Here is a 14,059-nt window from a genome sequence, read left to right on the forward strand (position 1 = left end):
GTGGACTCCAAATAACTTCTAGACACATTGAGGATAATGACAGCAAACAGAATGTACCTGATCATAATCTGGAGTGCCACAGCAAACGTCTAAATTCTTTTATAAATAAGACATTTCAGTTTTGATTAATAAATTTGCGAAAGTTTCTAAAAACACACACTTTGCCATTATGTGTTATTGAGGGTATATGTAAAAATAGAAATTTTATCCATCTAAAATTAAATCTATAACACAAAGTCTGCAAAAACTGAATGGGTCTGAATACTTTAGAAAGCAACTATACACAGTGAATCGCAAAGCCACTCAAATTTTAACACCATGATTTTTCATGATATGAGAAATCACCCTGTAATTACTATTCTCAGTTTATTTTAGGAAAAAAAAGACAAATGGATCCCTGGAACCCTCCTGATTATATAACTATATTTAATGCAAAATATCCTTACATACATTATGCATATTACAAAAATTACACATCTTAGGAATACCTAACACGGCAAATGTTTTCCATCGTCAGTGTCAACTATTTCTTGGATCAGCTTCCCTTAATACCAAGATAAGACTGTCTAACAGTTTAAGCTTTAGTGCAAATATGCCTCTCTGCTTAAATAAAAACTTTAGATTTTGAAGGACTGAAATCCCCACAAACTCCTCTCTTGTGGGCCACCCACAAGGTTATGGACTTGACCTGATTAAGTATGCTGAGCAATCAATTCTTTACTCCAATGTTCCACCGCAAACACAAAAACAGATGGTTCGTATCTAGATCAGCAACAATGATGACTAGTGACTAATCTCACAATTAATTCATTAATTGTTTTGTCTGTAAGACACCTTCAGATGTCATTTTTGTCCAACAGACCAAACAAACTCCAAAAATACTCAGTTCACACAGGTGTAGAGAACCAAGAAAACCAGCTATTATCAAAACAGTTGGAAATTATTTTCTAACTGATTAATTAACTGATAGCTGCAGCTCTAATTCACACACAAGGAAAAGTGCAAACAAAAATCTGTGTCTTATTGAGTTTAGTTTCACCTTTCATGTTGCTCATCCCTTACTGGTTTACACAAGAGCTCTGAAGAGTAAGGTGCTTAACAGAATCAGGACTGTGACAGCAACAGTCAAGAAGCTAGCATAAGTAACTCAGCACGCAGCCCTCAAGAGTCTTCTGTAGGAGTTATACCACGCACAGCTGAGTGTGACCAATGAAACACTCAAAGAACGATGTGTCCTAGCTTGCCTTGGTGCCTCTTGTACCAGGAGGAGAAGACATCTGTTCTGCTTGCCCTGTTGCCACCACAACCATGGGTTATGCCAGAATATGAGATTTAGCATCATTCAGACTCTAACCTTGCCAAAGTTTCCCCAGGTGACAGTGACTCTGTTGGTGACACTGGAGAGATGCAACCAGGGAGTGATGTTTACAGGTCGACAAGGACGACGGGGTTCAACTCCAGGCTTGTTGGAGGGGTAATAGCCCTGTAAACACACAGACAAACAAAAATGTCAGAGTATAATGTAAATTTTCCAATATTTTATCCAGATAAAAGCAATTTTTGATTTGCTGAAATTACAGGCATTAGAATTCTGTCTCAAGTGGTCAACTAGTTGTTGGGCTATTGCTTGTGTTAATTGTACGGTCACTATTTTAACCAAGAGGCACAAAATTGCAAACAGCTTCTAGTCTTTTCACTTTTGTAAAGAGCTGAAATGGAAGTAAGTCCTCCAAGCAAGTTGTACATGGACATCTATAGATTTTGTGTATTCTGCTCAGTATATGCATCTGTTTATTCATTTTATGGGTATCTAAAGCAGAACAAATTTGAGCCTCCAGTATTAATACTTTTTTAAACACCACTGCCCTCTATTTGATGGATATAGACATCTCTGAATAACAAATTCTGATGTTTGTCCTTGTAGTTTTCAATTCATATAAGTCTTGACATACAGATAATGACAGAAATTTCCTGCGTCATTCATTTTTTATCGCTCAATCTTGAGCAGCTTTCCTGTCAGTCACTGCTACATTCGATTTGAAAAGTCTGCTGTGTGGTACTTTACAGTGCTGTGTGGAAGCTAAAACATCCAAGACTTGACTTAAGCGGTTAACAACAACCTTTAGAATGCACGCTATCAAATTTCCATATTTAATTTCACAGCAATAATTTTCTTTTGACTATAGTCCTTCTGGTCTGCTATTGTGGATGCTACACACTGAATTTAAATTAGCACTTGTTGAAAATTGGGCATTGCCCTCAGTTGAAGGAAAATAGATAAACCAAATAAAATCTTGTAATCAGGCACAGTAAGCTCTCTGATTATGAACTTTCCTTGAGATTAATTCTGATGATTTTCTTTTTATTTATTCTATTTATTTCATGCACAATTTATCATGTCTGTCCCTTTCCTTGAGACTCTCAGTCATGATGATACTAAAAGGTTAAGTGATTTCACGTTCTGCTGTACTTTTTGGGTACTTTGGGTCTGAGAAGTGCAGTTCCTTGCCTGACCAATGCGGATTCTGACATGTTTATTGTGAGAGGTGTCTATTCAAACCCACTGTGTTATCTCTTAGTGGAATTAAGAAAAAGGAAGGTGTCCTCGCTACATTGCTTTTTTGACTACACAGCTTGTGAACATAACAATGCAGCAAGGTTTAAGCTTCCCACCAGCACATGACGCAAAAGAAACCCACAACAGTTTGAAAGCCACACAGAGACTGCCAGATGGAGAGTTTCCTAGTAAAGTCTTGCCAGTGTGTTGATGCCTTCAGGCTGGCTAACCAACACCTGCACTTAGATATAATTTATTCTTGTCTTATTCAACATCTACTTACATTAGGTTGGTTAATCCATCACTACCATACATCATCCCACTACACCACACACCAATTTGGCCATTAATAGGCCATAAGTCCACCACTGACACCTAAACCAGTGACTCATGGACTATATTTATAAACAGGTGGCTTACAGGAATCACTGGAAACTGATGAGAACATAAAATCTGTCCGCATTTAGTCATGTTTATGTTCTGAAGGTGTGACTTGTCTCAAATAAGTAAATCAACTCACCGGCACATGACAGTAGGACTGGTTGACTTTGACAGCAATGTTGGGAGGATACTGGTCCTCCTGAACACCAATGGAGTCTGTGTAACAGATTCTGCAACAGAAAATAACAAGAGAGAAACGGTTATGGGGTTTTCAGTCAGCTGGCTAGTGACTACACCCACTGAGAAAGTGACTTGCCAACAGAAATCCGACTCAACAAAAATTATGGTAAATTGGCAAGCGCTGTCAAAAGGCCATGTAATGAAAGGAAAATCGCAGTTGTGCCCCTAAGCCCTCCAGAAAACCTAGGGAAAACCTAGGTCGCTATTGTAAGAATCCTTGAGCATTCAGCACAGCTACATCTGTGTGTCAAGTCTTTGAGTAGCTCAGAACTTGAATGTTCATGTAAATTAATAAGAACTTCTACTTACAGGGGGAAATTGAAATACTGTTTGTCTATGCACGATAAAACTATTTTTTCTTATGCATCTAGGAGAAATTCTGTTAAACAGCCTTAACTGGCACAGACCCAGCACAACACTATGTGAAATTATATTGATTAAGCTTCAATGGAAATTACTGGGAACTTACCTAAGAACCACTTGGATTGATCTAATCCCTGGACGAAGCTCACTAAGAAAGTAAAAGGTAACAAATTAAAATGAACATCAGTTACATATTTTTTAAGTGCGCTGTGTTAAATAAACAGAGCAGATCTGGGAGGAAATGTTACACTTTCTTACCTTGCATTTCGGATCTGATCTGCTTGGTTCGGTGTTAACTCAAATATGCACTGACTGTCCTGCAGTTTCTCATTGTTCTGGGCAACTGTAAACAAGTGCAGACAAAGTCCATTACAGCACAGTACGTGGTTGAATAATTAAGTGGCTACATAACATTTCTCCAAAATTAATTATTTAAATTCAAGGATAAAGAAACATTAAATAGTCTACACTCACTTAGCTCTGTTGGGGACAACAGTGTCTCCAAGGTTTGGTAGAAGGCAGTGGCACCAGCTTGACCTCTGCTGCAGGTGTTGGGATCGGTTTGGAAATGCCATTGAGGTAGTCTGCGCCCTGAGAGGTGGCAGTGGGGAGTGGCTGAGGGGGTGAGTAGGCAACTGGGACGCCCTCTGGACGCCGTGCTGCAAGCCAGCCAGATGTTTTGGGGAAGCGCGACTCGTAGAGCTGCCTGACGTTCTTCAGAAGCTCCGGGCTGTATTCGGTTTGCACCAGCCTCAGTGCGCGCCCACCAGGTCCTGCTTCAGCCCACTTTTGCTGCGACCCATTGAGGCCAGCAGCGTCTGCAGGTCTGAGACCCGGAAACTTTTGACCATGTTCTGCAGGGACGAAAAGGACAAATTTGAGATATAAAATACAGACTGACTTTTTCAAACAACTAATAATTTCAAAGGTTTTATTCTTTCCTATCTTGTCTGTTTGTTGTTGCTTTTCTGAACGCATTTATGATGTGATTTTTTTAAGGTATTGCTTGCTGTGAGGAAAATTCACTGCCTAACTGTGTGACCAAAGCTGGAAAATACATTGAAGTACATTTTATGATTCTATTTTCTCTAAAAACCTCAAAATACACGGAATAATTCAATAATTCAATGCCTTGTTGGATTTCTTACCTAACACGACTGCTAAATCTGCCCGACAGGCTCCACGCCATTGTTTACTTGTATGCAGGTGTCTTAAACTGATTTCTGCTAAATTTAGCTTCTGTACTCAGTAACTTTAATCCTACAGAGGCGTGAACCTGTCTTGTAATTAGAAGGCCAGGGTAAGAAGCCACACCGCTCAGTCTGACTGCTTACATTTCAGCTAAGTCATGTTAATCATTTGCATTTTTAAACAAACTGTGGTACCATTAAACCCTGAATCTGCAACAGCAGTTAAAATGTAGTACTGCACCTTTCCATTTCACTGTACTGCATCCATGCTACATTTCTGTGAACCATGTAAGGCACACAGAGAAAAAACCTTCTGACAATATAGCCCAGCTACAGCATAAGCCTGAAAAGGAAAGAATGAACACCTTGGACTGTATTGTCTTAAATTTATGGATTAAAGCAATATGTTTTAAGGGAATCAGGAAAACATTAAAAACACAGTGGTCTGGTATACTTAGCCATTGGTCTGGTATACTTAGCCTTTTGCGACGTTTACATGTATACCAAAATTTGTTTACAGTCACACAACTCCACTCTCACTGCAATATGTCCCATTACTGATAGGCACATCAGTAATCAATCAATCCCGAGGATTCACTGTTAAATGTCTTTGCATCGATGGCTTAGAGAAAAACTCGTGTGACAGCCAAACTTTGAGCGGAAGACAAACATAATTAAAGCTGCGAGCAGCGTTGAACGGGCCCTCGCAGGGGGAGCGGCGACCGCGGGACCCCGGCAACCGGGGTCAACGCAGGTCGCAGGGCACACGCTGGCGTAACAGTTCACACTTCCCAGATGTAAAAATTTTAAATAAAAGCTTTTATGCTAATTATTTTCTGTGATAATATTATTCAGAGCTCATCATCTGTGACAGCTCATGGCTCTATTGACTGTAACCTCCCTGTGGCAGCTTCTCACAGACACAATCAACTCCTCTTCCCCTCCCCCCTCAGACACACACAGACACACACACACAGAGACCCCCTTCCAAAAACCCATCAAAGAGTAATACAATGGCTCCATCTGTAGGATAAAGTAGAGAGTCGCAACAGGAAGTTACCCCAAAATCTGAGGTTTCAAACAGGAAGTTGGGTTTCCGAACTTTGACGGGCCAGAACCGGCACACGCTTCGACCCAAACTCACAATTTTCGGAGCCAGTCTTCCAAAAATCCTTAAGTCTGTCCTGACAACATTTGAAGTGAATCTGGTCACCCGTCTAGAAACTGGACATCACACTATAAAATATGTCATTTCCTGCTATAAATAGGTGGTGCTACAACAATTGTATGAATATTGACATATGGATGTGTGCAGATAGGTACCATTAACAATCCTGTAAAGTTTGATGCAGTTTGGACAAAGTATGGCCGAAATATAGCAAATTTAAAGCAACTTCCTGTTTTGTGGCGATGATCGAACTTTGAGGGCCATAACTTCCACGCCCTTCAATGAAAAGTCCGAAACTTTTGCAATTTAACTTCGTCTATGTCTTAAGAACAAATTATCAAATTTTGAAGTCAATCGGATAATGCGTCTAGGACTAGTTCGCGTTCAAGCGACCCCTGGAAATGGCCAAAAACACACAATTTTTTCACCTTCCGGTCAAAAATAAAAATACTTTCTGTTGGGTTTAGAATATGGCTCCAAGAGACTTTTTGGTGCGTCATGGGATGTTACATATGTGTGCAGATTTTCAGATTTTTAGGCGCAACGGGCTTGAGGGGCTGTTCCGTTAAAAATGTAGGTGGCGCTACCGAGGCCATTTTGCCACACCCATGCTCAAGACCCCTAAATTCTTAAATTTTTCGCCGTGTGACGCGTCTGCAAATTTTCAGGAGTTTTGACGCATTTTAAGGCCCTCAAAAAGGCGATCAAAGAGGCGGAAAAAGAAGAAAAAAAATAATAATAATATAATAATAATAAACCGAACGAAAACAAGAGGGTCCTTGCAACTCGTTGCATGGCCCCGTTGGGCCCACGCAACTCGTTGCTCGGGCCCTAACAAGCACACATTCTCTCTTGAACGCACTGAATGAAAGTGTAGTCAGCGCAATGGAATGCCAAGTCACCAAGGTTTAATTTAATCACCATAATGTATACAGATTTCGATTAACCACACAAAACTTGCATACTGTTCTTAAATAATACGTGGAATCGGATATATCACGACAGGCAACACAAGACGAAGCATACAGTCTTCATGAAGATGTTTATTTAACAAGCAGCACAGCACGGAGTATGCGCACCTGGCTCTAGGGGCAACAGACGGCATGTTGTTGTTAGTGGAAAAACCTGAGCCATCTGACATGCTCTAATAGACAGCCTGATGTCTACATTTAATTTCACAATAACGCGGCAGTTCAATGAGTTTCTGATGGACGAGCTGCGCAAAAATTGCGGCCATAAAGTCAGTAACACTGCCGTTTCTTCAGCCTCGCTTGAACATCACCAATACAGCAGCCTCCGCTATCGGCTAGCTAGCTTCTCTAAGGACTGGGCTGTCGGTATTCAATCATGGCAACTGGACATTTTGACAGGTGCACAGCTCTGTAAACTAACCGGCTAATTACAGACAGACATTACTGTACAACAAAGTAACGTCACACTTTAACACGCCGGGGAGGTATGCTAGCAGCAACCCCCCAAATGTTTGTATGGTCTCATCATTCATTTTCCGGTGTCTTCCTTAGAGCCAGCGTGATGCTAGCTAACCAACGCACTTGCCTAGTTAACACTACCTAGCAGGCTAGCTACATTAGCAACGCAGGCTAGTTCGTTTTCGTCGTGAAGGTAATACGCTACATTTGTAAGAGAACAAACTCTTATTCATGTTCATACAAAACCCCCATTTTCCCCACGACCGGGCTGAGTTTTAGCCCACATTCCCGCGTCCGTCTCCAATCAAACCAAAGCTAGCCAAGCTCTACTTGCCATCGCTTCCACCAGTTCGGCCGCCATCTTCGTGCAGCAGTACCGCGAGAGTCAGAGACGACGGCTAGTCTTTCACCAATGAAACGCAGAGCCTTCTTTGATGGACGGGACGTCTCAGCCAATCGCAACATGGTTTTATTCAGAGCCCGAAGCGCTGCACACAAAACAGGCGGGCTCACTGTTTTTTAAAGTTACAGTACAACTTTTTAAAAAAACACTAAGAGACGGGTCTCATTTCCAAAATAGGCCTCAGTGTCTATTAATGATACGATGTGTCAAAGTGTTTTTGATATCCATGATGTTTTTGGTTTTATAGTTTTAAGGTACTGTGGATGTTAGTCTTAAAAAACTGTTTAAATTCAACGTGGATGTAAAGCATGGGGTGTCAAGTAGATCCGGTCGCATGGTCCCTTCAAGTCCCCTCCGAGCAAAATATTCCGTTTCGGGTTCTGCGTCCAGCCGTGAAGATGTGGAGTAACTGCTTTGTTTAAGGTATGCACATTATTGAATTAAAATGAGTAATTGACAAAATATACTCACCTGTCAGAGTATTGACCAGCGATATCATGTCTAAAACACAAATACCATGTTGTGTCACGCTTTTAGCAAATGGAAATAAGTATGCAAGGGGACACATTCACACTCCGTCTGGTGATCCAGCCCAGATTTTCCAAAAGATCCTCTTATGTGGCGAAGAATAGCCTCATGGAAACACAAAAATCAATTGAAGGAATTGCAGTATCATGTAATAACATGGGTGTGTTTTGTTTTGGCTTTAGTTTGGATGTGAAACATCAATAAAACAACACTGCACATTCAAAAGGACAGCTGAGTTTGCCTCTGTGCTGGTTGATGGATTAAGTTAGAATTTAGTTACAATTTGAATTTGTGCATAAAATTTATAAGGACACAGGAAATATAGGATTCTGTTATTTTGATATACCAGTCTAAATTTAGTTCATAAATGCAGACCCAGAATTACAGCTTGGTTGGTTCTCCACAATACAGATACAGATACATACTATTTGTTACTATTCTAATACTAAATAATTCATATTTTTTTAAATTAATAGAGCACAAGCCTTCACATAAATTAAAATAGCTGGTTATAATATAAACGCATGCTAATTTAAGGAGGCACAGAGAAGGGTCTATGTTGTGCATATATTTTTTGTGCATTATTTAAACAGAAGAGGGCAATATGGTCCATGATTTGACTTGACTGTCATTTCATTCATGCCCTTTGTAAAATTGACAGAACAAAGCAGATCCATGTATATACTGTACTATTACTGTAATGTTGACTAATATGATCACTGCTGTGGAGTTGGTGTGGGCAAATAAATTGTACATCTCTATTGTACAGAGTATTCAATTTCTACAACTCCACAGTTCATGAATCCATCAGTATAATTACATGCACACAGACACTGTTAAAACTAGACCTTTATTTGTTTCAAATCCAAGAGACCTAAAGGATAGAAATCATGAAAATAGGGGACACTGACAATTTTCTAATTGATGTCAACACTGTAAAGGTGATACAGCTTTGCTGAATCAGTGGAAGAAGCAGTTACAGAATATATGACCAATGTGGTGTTGAAAATTCTTTAAAATGTTTTACATGACTTTGATCTTACTTATGCGACTGTTAAAGATGATTTTTGAGTATATGGGGATGCAAGTGGTTAAATAACACTACACTTCAAGGTGGATTAGATGTTTTCATAATCCTCAAAACTGGACTTAAGGTCCACAAAATTTGATTATTCAAAAGCCAGTCATATCAAATGAGTCTAAAGATAAAATTCACAATTTATGTCAACATTTAAAAGTGTAATTCATGATGTGTAGATTTTTAACCTGTATATCATGACATAAACCAAGATAAATAGGCATGATGTATTTCAGTATAAACCTCAAAAACCCTGTAAGATCAATTCATTGCTGACATTAAAACATCATCACAATCAAAGCACAAATTATACAGTTTAAGAAATGAAGATTAATTAAATGCAAAAATAGAATAGAAAATAGAGTAGAATTGTAACATCATTATAGAGCTCTACGCAATAACTGTTGAAAATGAAAAATAAACCATAATTAGCTTTTAAAACACTCATTGCACTGGTAAAGATAACAATATAACACAATACAATGTAGTAGTGCAGAAGCATAAACTTATCCAGTGGTTACTAAGAAAGAAGTCTTTTTTACGATAATAGTTGGCAAGAATTGGAATAAAAATCACAGAAGATACAATTTAAAAAAGGTTCAGAGGGAAATTAATTTGTTAGATTTTTTAGTCATACACTTTAATGATCTACTAAACAACAAACACAAACTCGAGCCATTAATTACTGCTATGTGGTAACTGAAGTAATTCTTTGGACAGGCTTCCCATTGGACAAATCAACTTTAACAAGATAACACTGGCATCTTAAAGGCCTTTGATTCTACTTAATGAAAAATAAACCATAAATAGTCTTTAAACTACTCATTGCACTATTGAAGACATGATTTAGTACAGCACAGTGTAATAGTGCAGAGGTATTTCAGTTTTAATATCTGAGAGGATTCTTTAAAAAGTATTCAAGATGATATTTCCTGAATTCACTGACAAGCAGAAAAGAACATATTTGTATTTGTCTGTCTGTATTTGCACTGTATATAAAAAAACATCAACATTTCCAGTGATTAATAACAAAGAAGTCTCTTTTATGATAATAGTTGGCAAGAAGAGGAATAAAAGTCACAGGAAACACAATTTAAAAAAGGTTCATGTTAACAACAGGACATTAATTAATTTGATATTTCAGCCATATGCTTTACTATTCAACTCAACTGAATGTGAATCTGTGTTGATTTTTCTCCAAAACATTGAACCTGAGCCATTAATTACTGCTCTGTGGTAAATGAAGTAATTCTTTGGACAGCATCCCCATGGACAAAACAACTTTAACAGGATAACACTGGCATCTAAAAGGCCTTTGATTCTACAGCATCCATCCTCTGCACGCCATGTCTTACTAAATCTTGAGTGTTTAATCTCCCGTAATTACAAAGATTTGCTTAGGTTAATAAAAATAATCCGCCTCAATCGAGACCCCCTACCTGGACCTCCGCTGTGCCTTCTTTGCCCCTTTCTGTGAGGCATAAATTCACAGTCATATAAATAGAGTAACCTTCCCAACAACGGAGTGCAGATCTTCGATTTAGGAGCAATAGGCTGTTGGATACTGAGGAGGAGGTTTTGATCAGCTCAGATTTATCAGAGAGACGAAAACATTTAATTAAACTTTGCTGGCAAACAAAGTGGCCGCATTTAGTCTTAAAGACTGACGTCATTTCCACAGGTTGAGATTGTGTTGCTCATGAGCGCATCAGGGTTAACAACAGTTGAGAGGCTCATCTTTATCTGCGATCTAGTGAACAGTGAGACTTCGGCGAAAGAAGCAAGGGGCATTGAGGCGTTCAGTTTTTGAAGGGTCCTCATTTGGAAAGAAAATAGCCATGCTGTGAAACTCAGACACACAAATTCTGAGAAGACTTTTGGGAGACACGCTTTCCATTTATCACCTGATAATATTTCAACAGTCAGTCAGCTTGGAACCAGTAAAATCTCTGTTATGAGTCTGAGACATCTCAATTCAGAAATGACAATGGAGGACAGAAGCAGCCGCACCGGCGTCAAAGAAAGGCTGGGACTGAGCTTCACTATTGACTACCTTCTGTTCAATAAAGGAGTCAAAGGTTCTAAAGAGGAAGCGACAGGAAGTCGTACGGCAGAGCAGACGGCGAACAACATGCTAAATCATCAGAATCCTAAACCCGAAGAGGTGGGGATTCACTCCGAGATACAGGAGAAGCAGCTACAGAGGTCAGGGGTAGACACTGAAGAAAGGAAAGTCAAGGAGGAGAAGGGGGATGAAGAGCAACAAGAGGAGGGGGAGGAGGAAGTGACCACCAATACGTCTGTCAGCAGCAGTCCAGAGAAGTCTGTGGAGAAACCCAACCAGTCGTACATTGCACTCATCTCCAAAGCAATCTTGGCTTCCGAGCAGAAGAAACTGCTGTTATGTGACATCTACCAGTGGATCATGGACCACTACCCTTACTTCAAGAGTAAGGTATGTTCAAGTCTTTGTTCTTGTGCCTTTCTATTTACCTGACGGGCAGAGATCAGCATATATGGAAGTGGCAGAAGACGACTGTTGTAGGAATAGAAGAATTTAGAAAGTCGAACATCATGAAACAGGTGATTGCTGTCTGTATTTTCAAACAAATCATGCTCCATTACCTTGTTAACTCGTCACAGTTACTGCTAAAACAATCATGAGACAGATAACAAGAACGCACGTTCACCCAAAGGCTTCATTGTGTTTAATTTAGTTGCGGAAACAATGCGGCAGCCATTTTTGCAACTGTAGCGACCTACTTGGCTCAGGTAATCTGTCTGAGTGGTTAGGCAATTAGGTGCTTGCAGGGACACTAGATGATCTTCTTGTTGGCGAATTCACAAATAAAGTAATCCTGTTGCTAGGCTGCAAACCGCCCTCTGCCTTTACCAGGTGCAACAACAGATTGGACATAGCCTAGTGGATTAAAGTTGATCGCTGGTTTGACGTGCTAAAAAGGTAACTCAGGGTGTTGTGTCTTACTGTGATCATATATGGTCTTGACACGCTATCGCGCATCCTGCCAACAACAGGACAAGGTGACATCCTGAGGAGGATCAGTGATACTTAAGATCCACCAATGTTCATTTTCAAATGGGGTCATAGACTGTTTAACTCTTACTTGCTTTCAGGTTTTGTTTTTGGCCTGACAACATTTCTTTGCTTGCTCCAACAGGATAAAAACTGGAGGAACAGCGTGCGTCACAACCTGTCCCTGAACGATTGCTTCGTCAAAGCAGGCCGCAGTGACAATGGAAAAGGCCACTTCTGGGCGATTCACCCGTCAAACTATCAGGACTTTTTGAACGGGGACTATCACTGCCGGAGGGCACGGCGGAGGGTACGCAGGGTGGCAGGACAGGTCCCCCTGTCCTCCCTGAGCTCACCCTACCACCCTACCTTTGCCCACTCACACAGAACAACCTGTTGGTGCTGTCCTCAGGCCCCAGTACTCCCTTTGTCCGGCTTAACACCCAGACTCTACTGGCCTTGGTCCCGTGTGCAGCCACGAATGGGGTTCCATCCGGGCCTACATGCCTCTGTACCCTAAGAGTGAACAGTTAATATTTTTGAAGGATTCTGTACTCACACTCACCGTTTTGGCTAATGATTATGTCATTAGGTGATGTTACACATATCACATCACATTTTCAGCTTTGTAAGGTCAAAATGATTTTAGGACATTCAATTATTAAATAAAATGTATGGACCTTTTAAAGATACTACACTTCTTTCATTTGTATTCTGTTTTTTTTTGTTTTTGTTTTTTTTTAGAATACCAGAAATACAAGGTTTTGTTATAATCACATTAAATCATATTGAATTTAACTGATGTTTTTTATCAGCTGCCTCAGGTGTGTTTTGTGTGTGTGTTTTGTGAGTGTGTGTGTGTGTGTGTGTGTGTGTGTGTATGTGCGTGCACTTGCCTGTGCGTGCAGATTGTACTAAAAGTGAGCCCAATGCTAAAATACCACCCAGTGTTAGATGCTAATTAGTTAAAGCTGTTGGGATGCAAAATCTTCTGCTTTAAGAGTCTAAAATCAGGCTTCCCGAAGCGTGCTCCCAAGGATACGAGGCCAGATAATCGGAGCAATCCTCCCAAATAGTTTCAAGAAATAGGAAGCTTATCACACAGTGTAATCTGTAACCGCTGCTACAGAAAGAGGGGGACCACAGGAGGTCGGGGATGAAGGGAGCAGAGGAAAGGGAAGGAGGCAGAGCAAGAGAGAGGGAGGGGAGGGGACACTGATTTATTGGAGAGAGGTGGGAGGGCTTTTTTAGGGGCCAAGTCCAATTTGTATACATAAACTAGTCAGGACAGAAATGTACGGCAAATTAAATAATGAGATAAAATAAGTTTGTGCTGAACATAGAGTTACTGTCAAAATGAATACAATATGAATGCAGTGACATTACTATAATTTTTTAAAGGATTGTCCACATACTGTAAAATATATCAGAAATGGACAGAACGAAAACAATGACTGAAACTGTCTCCAACACAGGAATAGTTCAGACATAAGATGACTCCAACATATTGTCATAATAAGAATCAAGTCAATTCTGCACCTGTCCGGCTCTCACATCAATAGTGAAATTCCTCTCTGACTTGTAAAGGTTGGCATTTACATCCCCAGTGCTCCAGCCAAAGAGGATTAGGTCATACATTGACTTTTCTGAAGTTTGTTTATCTCAGCTCATGTGGGCTTCTTATTTG

At 40.0% G+C, this 14,059-nt stretch overlaps 2 pseudogenes; one reads left to right on the forward strand and one right to left on the reverse strand.

Annotated features, from left to right (window-relative positions):
* LOC108877318 (E3 SUMO-protein ligase PIAS4-A-like) overlaps positions 1-7,738 on the reverse strand; it is a 59,552-nt pseudogene extending 51,814 nt beyond the window's left edge.
* A 3,062-nt stretch (positions 7,739-10,800) lies between these two features.
* Positions 10,801-13,083, forward strand: LOC108877335 (forkhead box protein D3-B-like; annotated as a pseudogene).
* Positions 13,084-14,059: the final 976 nt, after the last annotated feature.

The sequence above is a fragment of the Lates calcarifer genome, linkage group LG17, assembly GCF_001640805.2.
Source record: "Lates calcarifer isolate ASB-BC8 linkage group LG17, TLL_Latcal_v3, whole genome shotgun sequence".
In the NCBI taxonomy this organism is placed as follows: domain Eukaryota; kingdom Metazoa; phylum Chordata; class Actinopteri; family Centropomidae; genus Lates; species Lates calcarifer.